This window comes from Triturus cristatus, chromosome 6 (assembly GCF_964204655.1).
Source record: "Triturus cristatus chromosome 6, aTriCri1.1, whole genome shotgun sequence".
Classification (NCBI taxonomy): domain Eukaryota; kingdom Metazoa; phylum Chordata; class Amphibia; order Caudata; family Salamandridae; genus Triturus; species Triturus cristatus.
The window spans coordinates 1,834,982,833-1,834,996,305 of record NC_140589.1 but is presented as its reverse complement, the minus strand read 5'-3'; the positions used below and the strand labels follow the sequence as shown (position 1 = coordinate 1,834,996,305).

Below are 13,473 nucleotides of genomic sequence, written 5' to 3'. Positions count from 1 at the left end.
CCGTCCTGCTTCATTGTCATAGCCCTGGGCTGGCAGTGAGCAGGAGGAGGGATGCTGCAGTCAGGGAGCGGGGCCTGTGCGGTCTGGCCGTCCTGCTTCATTGTCATAGCCCTGGGCTGGCAGTGAGCAGGAGGGAGGGATGCTGCAGTCAGGGGGCGGGGCCTGTGCGGTCTCAGTGAACAGGAGGGAGGGATGCAGAAGTCACAGGGGCGGGGCTTGTGCGGTCGTGTTCGTGTTGCATTGTCATAGCCCTGGGCTGGCAGTGAGCAGGAGGGAGGGATGCTGCAGTCAGGGGGCGGGGCCTGTGTGGTGTGTCCGCCCTAACTTGTCATAGCCACGAGCGGGTTCGGAGTCGTGGGAGGAGAGCTGGGATCCTGGCCCGTACCGCAGTGTGGAAGCAGCACCTGGGAGAGAAGGAGCCGAGAGGTGACTGCACCAGGGACCTGACTGCACCAGGGACCTGACTGCAGGCGGTGCATTCCTCTGCACAAGTGAGACGCAGCCGGCACCACTGCACGTGACCTCTGCCCCCCTACACTCTGCCCCAGAGCATCCTCGGACAAAGGGAGGCCAGAGCACTTGGCTCGCAGCCCCAGCAGCGGACACCAAGTAGGGGCTCGTTTATTAATAATGACTTTTAAGAACACAGCTCGTGGCTGCGTGCAGCAGGCTGGAGGGAGCCCAGCGCGAGGACATGTACTGATGTCATTGTTATTCACTGTTGTTATGTTCAGCCTCTTCCATCTTCTTCGCTCTAGAATGAATTGTCTATGTTTATTTAATCACTGGGAAAACGTCAGTCTCGTGTGCCTTATTATGTTTTTGTTTAATTGAAAATACATCTTTCAGAAGCCCCGCTTGCAGCTTGCTGTCTGTCTGCATGGCTGCCGGTTAAGGTCACTGCCCTGAACTGCACCACGCAATTGTGTTATGACTAAGAGTGAGCGTTCAATATGTTATATATCACAAATAACCACGCTCATGATTGTTATATTACTCACCAATATTAATAGTATTTTATTGTGTCATTATTTACTCCCTCTGTGGGGCTGATTTTCAGAGTCAGGACACCATGTGCGCTTCTGTGTCCTGAGTCCTGTGTGTGCTGCTGGCGTGTTTACAAATGTCCTGAGTCCTGTGTGTGCGCTGGCGTGTTTACAGGTGTCCTGAGTCCTGTGTGTGCTGCGGGCATGTTTACAAGTGTCCTGAGTCCTGTGTGTGCTGCTGGCGTGTTTACAAGTGTCCTGAGTCCTGTGTGTGCTGCTGGCGTATTTACAGGTGTCCAGAGTCCTGTGTGTGCTGCGGGCATGTTTACAGGTGTCCAGAGTCCTGTGTGTGCCTCTGGCGTGTTTACAGATGTCCATAGTCCTGTGTGTGCTGCAAGCATGTTTACAGGTGTCCAGAGTCCTGTGTTGACTGCTAGCATGTTTACAGGTGTCCATAGTCCTGTGTGTGCTGCAGGCATGTTTACAGGTGTCCAGAGTCCTGTGTGTGCCTCTGGCGTGTTTACAGGTGTCCATAGTCCTGTGTGTGCTGCTAGCATGTTTACAGGTGTCCAGAGTCTTGTGTGTGCTGCAGGCATGTTTACAGGTGTCCATAGTCCTGTGTGTGCTGCTAGCATGTTTACAGGTGTCCAGAGTCCTGTGTGTGCTTCTGGCGTGTTTACAAGTGTCCAGAGTAGTGTGTGTGTTGCGGGCATGTTTACAGATGTCCAGAGTCCTGTGTGTGCTGCTGGCGTGTTTACAGGTGTCCAGAGTCCTGTGTGTGCTGCTGGCGTGTTCATATGCGTCCAGAGTCCTGTGTGTGCTGCTTGCATGTTTACAGGTGTCCAGAGTTCTATGTATGCTGCTGACATGTTTACAGGTGTCCAGAGTCCTGTGTGTGTTGCTGGCATGTTTACAGGTGTCCAGAGTCCTGTGTGTGCTGCTAGCATGTTTACAGGTGTCCAGATTCCTGTGTGTGCTGCTGGCGTGTTCATAGGGGTCCGGAGTCCTGTGTGTGCTGCTTGCATGTTTACAGGTGTCCAGAGTTCTATGTATGCTGCTGACATGTTTACAGGTGTCCAGAGTCCTGTGTGTGCTGCTAGCATGTTTACAGGCGTCCAGAGTCCTGTGTGTGCTTCTCAGTGGTGCACAGTGTGATTGTCTATATTCATGTGAGGTCACGTGACTGCACGGGTACGCGATGCGAGTGTGTCAGTGTGCAAGGATCACTTTTGCATGTGTAGGCACAAACGCTAGCAGGCAGTGTGTGTGTGCCTTTCTGTGGATAAGGGATGCGTATGCACACATGTGGTCATGTCATCTGGCACGTGGGCTTTCCATGTTTTTATGTGCTCACTATGGCACATCGTATTCATGATCACGTTATTGTAGCAGGCACACGTAAAGGCACGAATGTACACATTTGTGTATTCGGGTGCACAATTCAACATGTTATGTTGGACTAGTGTCAACACTTGATGTGGTTCAGAGCTCGTCAGCAAGTCATGTGACCTCACCTACCTCAGAATGTCATGGTAACGTACTTATCTGTATATCTTGTGTGAATATGCCTTGGTCGTGGGCACATCTGTGGACATGCCATGTGAGCGTGCACATATCTGTATATCTTGTGTGACTATGCTATGGACGTGAGCACATCTGTGGACATGCTGATGAGTCCTTACACATCTGGGCGTGTTGTGTTAGCGTGCCATATACGTGGACCTGTGTGTGACCATGACATGTGAGTATTATGCCATTTGAGTGGCCCAATTTGTGAAGAAGCCATGTGAATGAGTACTGGTGGGAATGTGCTCTAAGTGTGGAAAAGTCAAGTTGGCCGATGCCTGGTTGCAAGTCTGTGGCTTCTTGTGTCCGGCTGATGTGATTGTATTGTTGTGTTACTTTTAGTTAATGAAAATCTGAGTTGGCACGTGATGTGACTGTGAGTAAACTCTGTACAGCTAAATGTGCGACAGATCCGAGAGGCCGGAGACGACCTTTGCTCCCTTCCCTTTTCTTGGTGAGACACCAGATGGGTTTGGGGTCAAGTGCCAGCCGTTCCTGAACCGTACAAAGTGCAGTGACAAAGGGGTGAGGTCTCTTGTGGAAACAAAAAATGAATGAGTGCACACACCTGGGCCGAAGTTAGTAAACCACTGGGAGCTGCTTTACCCAGCATTCCATGCGTCCAGTGTAAGTGACTGGGCGCAGATACTTCCTGGCCCCTGGCCAATGAGCAGCCGAAGGGCTCAGGTTACAAGTAGCCACACACACGTGAGGCAAAAGGATGCGCCCCCCCCCCGTAAAATGCAAAGAGGGGCCCCTGAGTCTTCCATATCTCACAGATATTCATTGATCTTGAGCTGAATGAGGGCCCCTGAAGGGTTGGCCCCTTTGCTGCAAGGGGTTGTGGTACATCCCTGGTGTTTTGGACATACTTAGCCTATAGGTGAAGTGCAGCTCGAGTTCCAGTGGCCCTCATCGCTGAGGTGCAGGTTGAGTCTCAGTGGCCCTCATCGCTGTCATTGGTCCTTATTGCTGAGGTGCAGGTTGAGTCTCATCACCCCTCATTGCTGAGGTGCAGGTTGAGCCTCATTGGTCCTCATCGCTGAGGTGCAGGGTGGGTGAGTCTCAGTGGCCCTCACTGGTGAGGTGCAGGGTGATTCTCAACGGCCCTCATTGCTGTCATTGGTCGTTATTGCTGAAGTGCAGGTTGAGTCTCATCGCCCCTCATTGCTGAGGTGCAGGTTTAGTCTCACCAGCCCTCATCGCTGAGGTGCAGGTTGAGTCTCAGTGGCCCTCATCGCTGAGGTGCAGGTTGAGTCTCATCGCCCCTCATTGCTGAGGTGCAGGTTTAGTCTCATCGGCCCTCATCGCTGAGGTGCAGGTTGAGTCCAACGGCCCTCGTCGTTGAGGTGCAGGTTGAGTCTCAGTGGCCCTCATCGCTGAGGTGCAGGTTGAGTCTCAGTGGCCCTCATCGCTGAGGTGCAGGTTGAGTCTCATCGCCCCTCATTGCTGAGGTGCAGGTTGAGCCTCATCGGTCCTCATTGCTGAGGTGCAGGGTGGGTGAGTCTCAGTGGCCCTCACTGGTGAGGTGCAGGGTGATTCTCAATGGCCCTCATTGCTGTCATCGGTCGTTATTGCTGAGGTGGAGGTTGTGTCTCATAGGCCCTCATCGCTGAGGTGCACGTTGAGTTCAATGGCCCTCATCGCTGAGGTGCAGGTTGAGTTTAATGGCCCTCATCGCTGAGGTGCAGGTTGAGTCTCCGTTGCCCTCATCGCTGAGGGGCAGGTTGAGTTCAATTGCCCTCATCGCTGAGGTGCAGGTTGATTCTCATCGCTGAGGTGCAGGTTGAGCTCAATGGCCCTCATCGCTGAGGTGCAGGTTGAGTCTCATCGGCCCTCATCGCTGAGGTGCAGGTTGAGTCTCAATGGCCCTCTCCGCTGAGGTGCAGGTTGAGCTTCAATGTCCCTCATCGTGGGGGTGCAGGGTGAGTCTCATCCGCCCTCATCGCTGAGGTGCGGGTTGAGTCTCATCGGCCCTCATCAGAGGTGCAGGTTGATTCTCATCGGCGCTCATCGCTGACAGCCAGGTTGAGTCTCATCGGCCCTCATCGCTGAGGCGCAGGTTGAGCCTCAGTGGCCCTCATCGCTGAGGCGCAGATTGGGCCTCAGTGGCCCTCATCGCTTAGGTGCAGGTTGAGTCTCATCGCCCCTAATCGCTGAGGTGCAGGGTGATTCTCAACTGCCCTCATCGCTGTCATCGGTCCTTATTGCTGAGGTTCAGGTTGAGTCTCAGTGGCCCTCATCGCTGTCATCAGTCCTTCATCGCTGAGGTGCAGGTTGAGCCTCATCGGTCCTCATCGCTGAGGTGCAGGGTGAGTCTCAGTGGCCCTCATTGTTGAGGTGCAGGTTGTGTCTCAGAGGCCCTCATCGCTGAGGTGCAGGTTGAGTCTCAGTGGCCCTCATCGCTGAGGTTCAGGTTGAGTCTCAGTGGCCCTCATTGCTGAGGTGCAGCTTGTGTCTCAGTGTCCCTCATCGCTGAGGTGCAGGTTGAGTCACAGTGGCCCTCATCGCTGAGGTGCAGGTTGAGTCTCAGTGGCCCTCATCGCTGAGGTGCAGGTTGAGTTCAATTGCCCTCATCGCTGAGGTGCAGGTTGAGTCTCATTGCCCCTCATCGCTGAGGTGCAGGTTGAGTCTCATCGCCCCTCATTGCTGAGGTGCAGGTTGAGTCTCATCGCCCCTCATTACTGAGGTGCAGGTTGAGTCTCAATGGCCCTCTTCGCTGAGGTGCAGGTTGAGTTCAATGGCCCTCATCACTGAGGTGCAGGCTAAGTCTCATCGCCCCTCATTGCTGAGGTGCAGGTTGAGTCTCATCGGTCCTCATTGCTGAGGTGCAGGCTGAGTCTCATCGCCCCTCATTGCTGAGGTGCAGGTTGAGTCTCATCGCCCCTCATTGCTGAGGTGCAGGTTGAGTCTCAGTGGCCCTCATTGCTGTGGTGCAGGTTGAGTCTCAGTGGCCCTCATTGCTGAGGTGCAGGTTGAGTCTCAGTGGTCCTCATTGCTGAGGTGCAGGTTGAGTTCAACGGCCCTCATCGCTGAGGTGCAGGTTGAGTCTCAGTGGCCCTCACCGCTGAGGTGCAGGTTGAGTCTCATCGCCCCTCATTGCTGTGGTGCAGGTTGAGTCTCAGTGGCCCTCATCGCTGAGGTGCAGGTTGAGTCTCAGTGGCCCTCATCGCTGAGGTGCAGGTTGAGTCTCATCGCCCCTCATTGCTGAGGTGTAGGTTGAGTCTCAGTGGCCCTCATCGCTGAGGTGCAGGTTGAGTCTCATCGCCCCTCATTGCTGTGGTGCAGGTTGAGTCTCAGTGGCATGGGCGTAGGAAGTGTGGGGGACGCGGGGGATATATCCCCCCCCAGATTTTGGAGTGGGGGGGACACGGGGGACAAGGGTGGGGGGGACGAGGGGACAAAGGAATTTCCCCTCTCCCTTCTGTTATCGCAGGGCCATTAGCACGCGAAAGCGCTACCTAATGGCCCTGCACTTGACCTGCCTGGAGTCAGACGCCACCCGCCCTCTGCCTTTTGTTATGCTGCAGGAAGGCTCAGCCGTTCTGGGAAGGGGAGAGAACGGAGAAAAAATAAACGCTGTACCGTGCCCACTACTCCTGATCTGCCTCTGGCGGTTGCCCTCCTCTCTTTATTCCTCCATCTCTTTCTGTCTCTGTCTCGCTCCTGCTTACGTGCTGATTTCAAGAGGCAGCTCTTAAGGTACTCTCTCTTGCCTCTCCTTTTCTTTATTTGTTCCCCTGTGAAATTGATCCAAAAAAGGCTGAACACTTTGGCTGTAAATGTCCTCATTTTCTGACCGTTTTCTATTGAAAAGAAAAACCTCGGAATGTAGAGAAAAAATAGTTAAATACCTAAATAAAGCAATACAGAGTGGACAGCAGACAGGCCAGACTGTTATTCACACCCACACACATTAGCGCCACTTTACAGAGTTTGCCAGTGAAAGCGCTACTTTCTTTTTATCTTCTTTCTTTGAACAACATTGTTTTCCCAGGGTGGGTAAGTGCGCCATTCCTAAAGGGACTGCAATACCTGGTTGATGGGTAGAGTGGAAACGTTTAATATGATCGTTTTCAACTTTTTAATTATTTTAGTTTATAAAATGCGGCTCTGTGTTTGGGTATGTGGTCTTTTTTAAACCAAACTGCATACATTTTGAAAGGATATAAGCAATGGACATTGAAAGGGGTCCCTTCCTGGTCCTGTAGCCATGTCTTGAACTTTTCAGGCAAAATCACTTACTGATTTCTGAATAATGAGTTTAAAACCGTTAAGGTAACCATGTTTTTTTCTGATTACAGTTCACATGCTTTGCTTATTCTTGCATTCCCTATGAGTGTTTGCTTTTTCCAGGGTGTTATTCATTTTTTTTCAGGCAGCATTTTACTGTTGTCTAGTGCATAATTTGAATTTAGTCGCAGCACAATTGAGTTGTGCTGAAGGCAGTGCGAGTTTCTCTCAGTGGGGCAGTATGGTGTTCAGTGTGGGAGAGAATGTGGCACTCTGGCCAGAGCTGCTGAATTTGGAACTGGAGAACCATGTTCAGACCTTCATGACCAGTTCACCATACCACACTCCTGACAGAGCTTATTCCGATGCTACACCTTAGAAGGCCCGATAGACCTTAGAAGCCCAGGTGTCTTAGCACCCGCAAGTGGACCTGTCCACCACAATCCATACTGCAGTTCACTTCCAGTCTTACGGGCAGGCATATGAAGAAGCACATCCTAGATCGACAGTGAATCTGTCACTGAGGTCACAAGACCCTTGAGGTCAGTCCACCTCACCCATTGGTACCTCCATTGGCCTTTTTCCAGCACTAGCAGTGCAACGTGCCAGGGGTTGGCAATGTAGGATTTGCATGCACACCAAACTTAGGGGGTGATTATAATGGCAGTGGGACCGCCACGTCACCCCGTCGGTGGCGGTCCCACCGCCATTGGTGACTGCATCACAGCCCGCCATATTACAATGGCGGGTGGTTACCTGGCGGTCGGAAAGACCAACCACCACGCACCCGACGGGCTTCTTGAGCCCGCCGGTGTGGTGGAGGGGCTCGTGGTTCCTACAATGCTGGTGGTGCCTACCATGCACCGCAGCAGGGATTACGATGTCCCTTACCCGCCAGCTTATCAATGGCGGTTCACCTGCCATGGAAATGCTGGCGAAAGGGACATTGGGGGCCCGTAGCAGGCCCCTTTACCCCTGGCCCCCAGACATGGGTCCTGGGGGGCATCTATGATGCCCCACAACATATCACTGCACCATGTGGCTAGCACCGATATATTTAACATGTTCCTTTTTTTTTTTACTTTGCGGCGGATGATGCAGCCAGCAGCACCTGCTGCAATGTAAAAGATAAAAGTTAAACACACAGGGGTAACCCTATAACCCAAGGAACCTGGGCCTTATCAACACAATATGAACAATGGTTCCAAAGGGAAGCAGTTATTTACAATTGAAATAAATCAAACTTCACAAAACACAGCATTAGTAGATCAAGAAAATAATCAATATTAAACAATGAATAATATTTCAAAAAACACAATAGTTTATTTTTTGAGTTTCATTTGAATATCAACTCATTTATCAACTCATTTGAATATGAACAAAAATGAAAAAAGGCTGTATATACAATAATCTTTATAGAGAAACGACGCAGTGACAAAGTGAATAAGGTGACTAAGTGTAATAGTGAGAGTGTAAATATTTACAATATATATACGTGATTGTCAATAAAATACACAAACAGTTTTTGCAAAAATATTTTGCAAAAAACGTCCTCAGCTTAATTATGGATAGAGAATAGACCTTGTAAGGCACATGTCCTAACTTTTTATGGTATATACAAGGAATTCCAATTGATACGGGACTGTAGAACCGTCAACGTTTCGACCCTATATCAACCAGTCGTCGTACATAGTCATATCGGGTCTTCTTCAGGACACAGGAGGTGTATAACAGCCTACACAAGATAAATATATATAGATCAGTATCTAAGCTGTGTTAAAGGTTTTATGACAAGGAGAACAAATGTTTCCCCATCAACTCACCTAAATTGCAGGTGATGAGACAGATGTCCACCAAAATGCAGTAGTTGCCACTCGATTTCAATCTGAAGAGACTACCTGGTGACATGTGTGCACATTAGTACGCATATATTAAATGCAAAAATTAATTAATTTACGGCATTGAGAACATAGAAGATTAATTACCAGAGTCGTAGAAGATCTTGATTCCTCTTGGTTTAATTTATTAAATCTTTTCCGTCTCTTTAAACTCTGATTACCGGGACCTGTTGTGGATTGATACAGATATAAACCCAGATGGGGATAATCCGAATAATATTCGTATGACAGAAATTGGGTACCATTAGAAGTTAATGGCCCACGTAATTGCTCACCTGACTTCAGGGTGGAGACTTTGCGTATAATGCTGCAGCCATCAGGACACAAGTTCAACTAAAAAAGCATAAAGTAACCCACATTTAGTGCCACAGGAGTCGCTTGGTCAGTTAAAAATTCAAAATTAGGTCATGTGTTCCAAAATATAAACGTGCCTTGATTCCTTACACTAACGATTTTAAATACAATATCACCAATGTTATCACAGTGGAGATCAGCTCCTCAAGTAGCCTAGACTAGACACGAGTCGATCTGTTCGATACATACGTGTACTCCCCAGTTCGTAACGAACAACTGAAAATATAGGCACCCGGTGGGCTAATGTCTATCCACTATAAACAAATTAACCGATCCGACGTCATTTTGCAGGTAAGTTATTCTCCTAACGATCAAAAAGTTTCCGGCAAGCCAAATGAGACGCTTCCTACCTGATTTCTTGATCTACTAATGCTGTGTTTTGTGAAGTTTGATTTATTTCAATTGTAAATAACTGCTTCCCTTTGGAACCATTGTTCATATTGTGGCAATGTAAAAGATAGGCACTGCGAACACCGTAGTGGCAGTCGCATTGTAATGCCTATCGTGGGGCCTCCACCTTGAAGGCCAGCGGTCCCATTCCCCGATTCGATGGCGGTGGTACTGAAGTCCGCCTGCCATCGTAGTCAGCCCCTAAGTTTGCATTTTATGAATATGATTCAGCGGGAAATAAATTGATGTTTGCAATTTAATTGACTTTGGTTGGCCTCTTATCTATGAGATTTCCCTGTTGAATGTGCCTTTACATTATAAATTTTCGGTTGTATGAATTGATTGCATACTACACGCTCCTACAGGTATTAACTTGAGTGTCATTAGGAGTGTCTGGGACCAATTGTTTTCTTAGGAATTGTTTTCTTTACTAACCTTTGCAAATGGCCCTAAACTTCACAGCAACACAAGTCACATTTCTTTTAGTAATTTGGGATCCGTTTGAGCTACAAAATTGTTTTGGAGGAAATCGTTAGATTATGCAGCAGATGATGTATTATGTGGCAAATATGATCCAGCCATATTTAAGTGGAAAACATTTTTCCACTTAATTTTGCCCCAACATTGTAGTTGAGCAATTTGTAAGTTCCCCAAAACCAAAAGTCGAGTTTGGGCACAATTTGCATTTTAAAAGCAGCCCTATAACACAGGGCTACTTTTAAACTGACCTCAGGGCTTCAGCAGTGCACACATGCAAGCGCAGAAAGGGCTGCTGGCCTCTAAACTGCCATGCCTTATTATATTCTAGGGACTTAAAAGTAGTTCTAATCCCCCTGCTCTATTATGTACTAGGGCCTTATAGGAGAGGTCATGCCAATCATAGGGGTACCCTAACCCATAGTGCACCCTAGTGTATGTAGGTGTTTTCACTGTATTTTTAAGTGCCTCTTTCAGAATAGCACTGGCTGTTTAGGCAGAGGCCAGGGTCAGTCAGTCAGGTACCACCAGTACCAGTCAGCAAAAAGTTGGGGAGTGCCCAGGGCGGATTTGAAACACTAGAGAAACACAAACTCAGAATGTAAAACATAACACCATGGTTGGGGGGTTCTCTTCAATAATCAGAATTGATTTCTATCCTAATGAACCCATTTTCCAACATTAGGATAGGGAAAGACTGGGGAAAAATCATAACGTTCTAATCTATACATTGAAGTTTTTATGCAGCTCTTTGATGACGGTTAATAGCTCACTGTTCAATGTTAGGATTTTGACTTATAAACTTCAAATACCAAAAGAATATCTCAGACAAAAGCAGTAACTCACTGACCTTTTGAATTAAAACTTTCACTAGACAAGCCTTCGATCTCTCTCAAAAAAAGAACATTAATCACCAAAGTTATCTTCACATTTTTATTGTTGCCTGAAAATTGCTGGAGACCAGGAATGCAGCAGCAGGTACTTTTCAAACCATAATGCACTTGCAAACACGACGCCCCCACCCTAAGTAAGCGGCCTTTGTTTGCTTTGTGCATTAAGATGCAAGATTCATATATATGTTTTTTTTAAACATTTGGTCTCATTACTATATGAATGTAAATAACAATAAAGCATACATGCACACTGTGACTACATGCCTGCTTTTCTCAATATTTCACTTCGAAAGTATGCAATTGTATTTGTTTAACGGGCGGTGATTTGTATAGGATCACTGGAAAGTGCACAAGGTTGTCCCTGTCCTCCCCAGAATTTTAGTGTCTCCTACGCCCCTGCTCAGTGGCCCTCATCGCTGAGGTGCAGGTTGAGTCTCATCGCCCCTCATTGCTGAGGTGTAGGTTGAGTCTCAGTGGCCCTCATTGCTGAGGTGCAGGTTGAGTATTATAGCACGATGCTCTATATGATTGTGTCTGCAATTTGTAAAGCGCACTGATGTTGGCAGTGACTTGATGAACGCTATAAAAATCCAGAAAAATCATACATAAAGCGAGAGCGGGAGAGGTGAATGATATGCGTTGGGAAGGTACTGAATAACCAAGCAACATGGCCCACTCCTACGAATGCATGGACGGTACATAACTCAGGCAGGGCGACCGCTGGGGGAGGGGCCAAATTATCATGCAGCAGCGCTGGGGCGTTTACATCAAAGTCCCCCGCATGCACTGGGGGCAGCTGGTGACAGTGGTCTGTGCTACTGAGGCCAGGCGTGGACATGTGCGACCTGTTGAGCCTGGAAATCCGTTTCTGCTGTTAGATTCTATACTTCTGTGTATCCAAATGCACCTGGGTTAGTTGTTTTTACTTCGGGGTTGGAGATAGCGTGAAAAGCCCTCATTTGGCTTAGCAGAGAAGTGCTTAGTTTGAGGCGGGGTAACCGGTTGCGGGCACCGGCATTCATTTTAGAGGTCCGGGGTTTGATCCCGTTATCATCAGTCAGACTTTTAGACCGCACAGGAGCAAGAAAGGCAGAAAAGGAAGAACGAAGGGAGCGAAAGGAAGGAAAACCGCAGCAAAGACAGAAAACGGGGATATAAAAAACTCTATAGTGAAACAAGACACAGGAGGTGCTGGGTGTTAGAAGAAAGAGGCACGCGGTGGAATGAAGACAGTCCGCCTTGGTATCAGGCAACCCCTGTGTTTGGCAGCACCAACGCTGGGCTCCTAAGAACAACCTTGGCTACCTTCAGAAACGATTTTTTTTAATACTAAATAATCCACTGAACACCTACAGGGAATAATCGGACATCGCTCCCAAGCAGCTAGAGGGAAGGTAGTGCCAGCAGGAAATATTTTCCTGCCCTCCATACCAAAAAGAAAATGCAATAGATTTAGACTAGGTTTGGTGTGTTGAGGGGTTTGTATTCCACAGTCTTGCAGTCACACAGCTCTAAACGTGGAGGTCACAAATGTGCCGGGGCCACTGATATGTACCACGCGCACATAATATAAGGCCACCAGTACCTCAAACAGGGCTACCGCATACCATAGACCCTTATATGAAGGGTGAGCCGCTGTAATGTCAAGGAGGGCGCACTGTGTAGGGTCTGCTATGGTTTCAAGAGGAGGTATACACACCAGTGATGGATGGAATGCTTGAATCAGCCTTACCCCCTGGTAATCACTCAGGCCGCATCCCAGTCCACCGTTATTTTGCACACCATGCCACCTCAGTTTGGACCAGCCATATGCAAATCTGTCTTGGTCCTGCTCCAGTGGGAACCGTAAGGCCCGAGCGGCCTACCTGACCCAGAACACAAGCAACCCAGGACTGGTTCTGCCGTTATTAGGGCTCATCAGCCGGGTATAGCTTGGATTCAGTGGCACAGTGTGTAAAGGACTCACGTTTGGGCAGTGTCTCTGAACACTTAGGGTGACAAACTGAAGTATGCAAAAAAGTGATGGGTAAAATACTTGAATTCATTTCATCCACTAGGGATTACTTGGGCTAAATCCCAGTCCATTGTTATTTTGCTCACCATGCCACCTCAGTTTGGACCCAGCCATATGCAAATCAGTCCTGACCCTGCTCCAATGGGAACAGTTCGGCCTGAATCGCCAGGCAAGGTTCTCCTCCAGGAAGCACAGCTGATGCACCTCTCCAGCACATCCCCACCTAAGTCCTGTAGTTGAGTATCCAAGTGCCAGCAGCCAGAGCAGCTGCCCTCACTGGGTGGGTCCTAGTGGTAGGCAACATGCACCATGCCAGTGGCAGGAATTCCAAAGCAGGCAAGCGGGGGAATGGGACACAGAACCAGTAACCATATTCAGTAAGCATCCTATGAAGCAAAAAGGTTTATTCAGAAGCGTAGGGACATTTATATATAATGACGTCAAGGGGTCCTGAAGAAAAAGTAAACAGAATCTGGGGCACATAAACATGCACTGGGATTGAGTTTCGTATAGTACATGTATGGCAATGCACAACATAGATGTAGACGTGCACACATAGAGCTGGCACAGATGCAGGCTGACACGACTTCAGACGCTTACTTTAACAAAGTGTCGCTTAACCAATCTGTCCAAAGTTGCGACCTAGGATTTCTCTTTTTCAA

The 13,473-nt window shown here is 48.6% G+C and overlaps 1 protein-coding gene across 1 annotated transcript in view; it reads left to right on the top strand.

Annotated features, from left to right (window-relative positions):
* The first annotated feature begins 324 nt into the window (after positions 1–324).
* CGREF1 (cell growth regulator with EF-hand domain 1) overlaps positions 325–13,473 on the top strand; it is a 118,772-nt gene continuing 105,623 nt past the window's right edge. The window contains exon 1 of the mRNA XM_085613257.1: positions 325–609. The gene's annotated coding sequence lies outside the window, so the exon portion shown is untranslated. The remainder of the gene's footprint in view (positions 610–13,473) is intronic.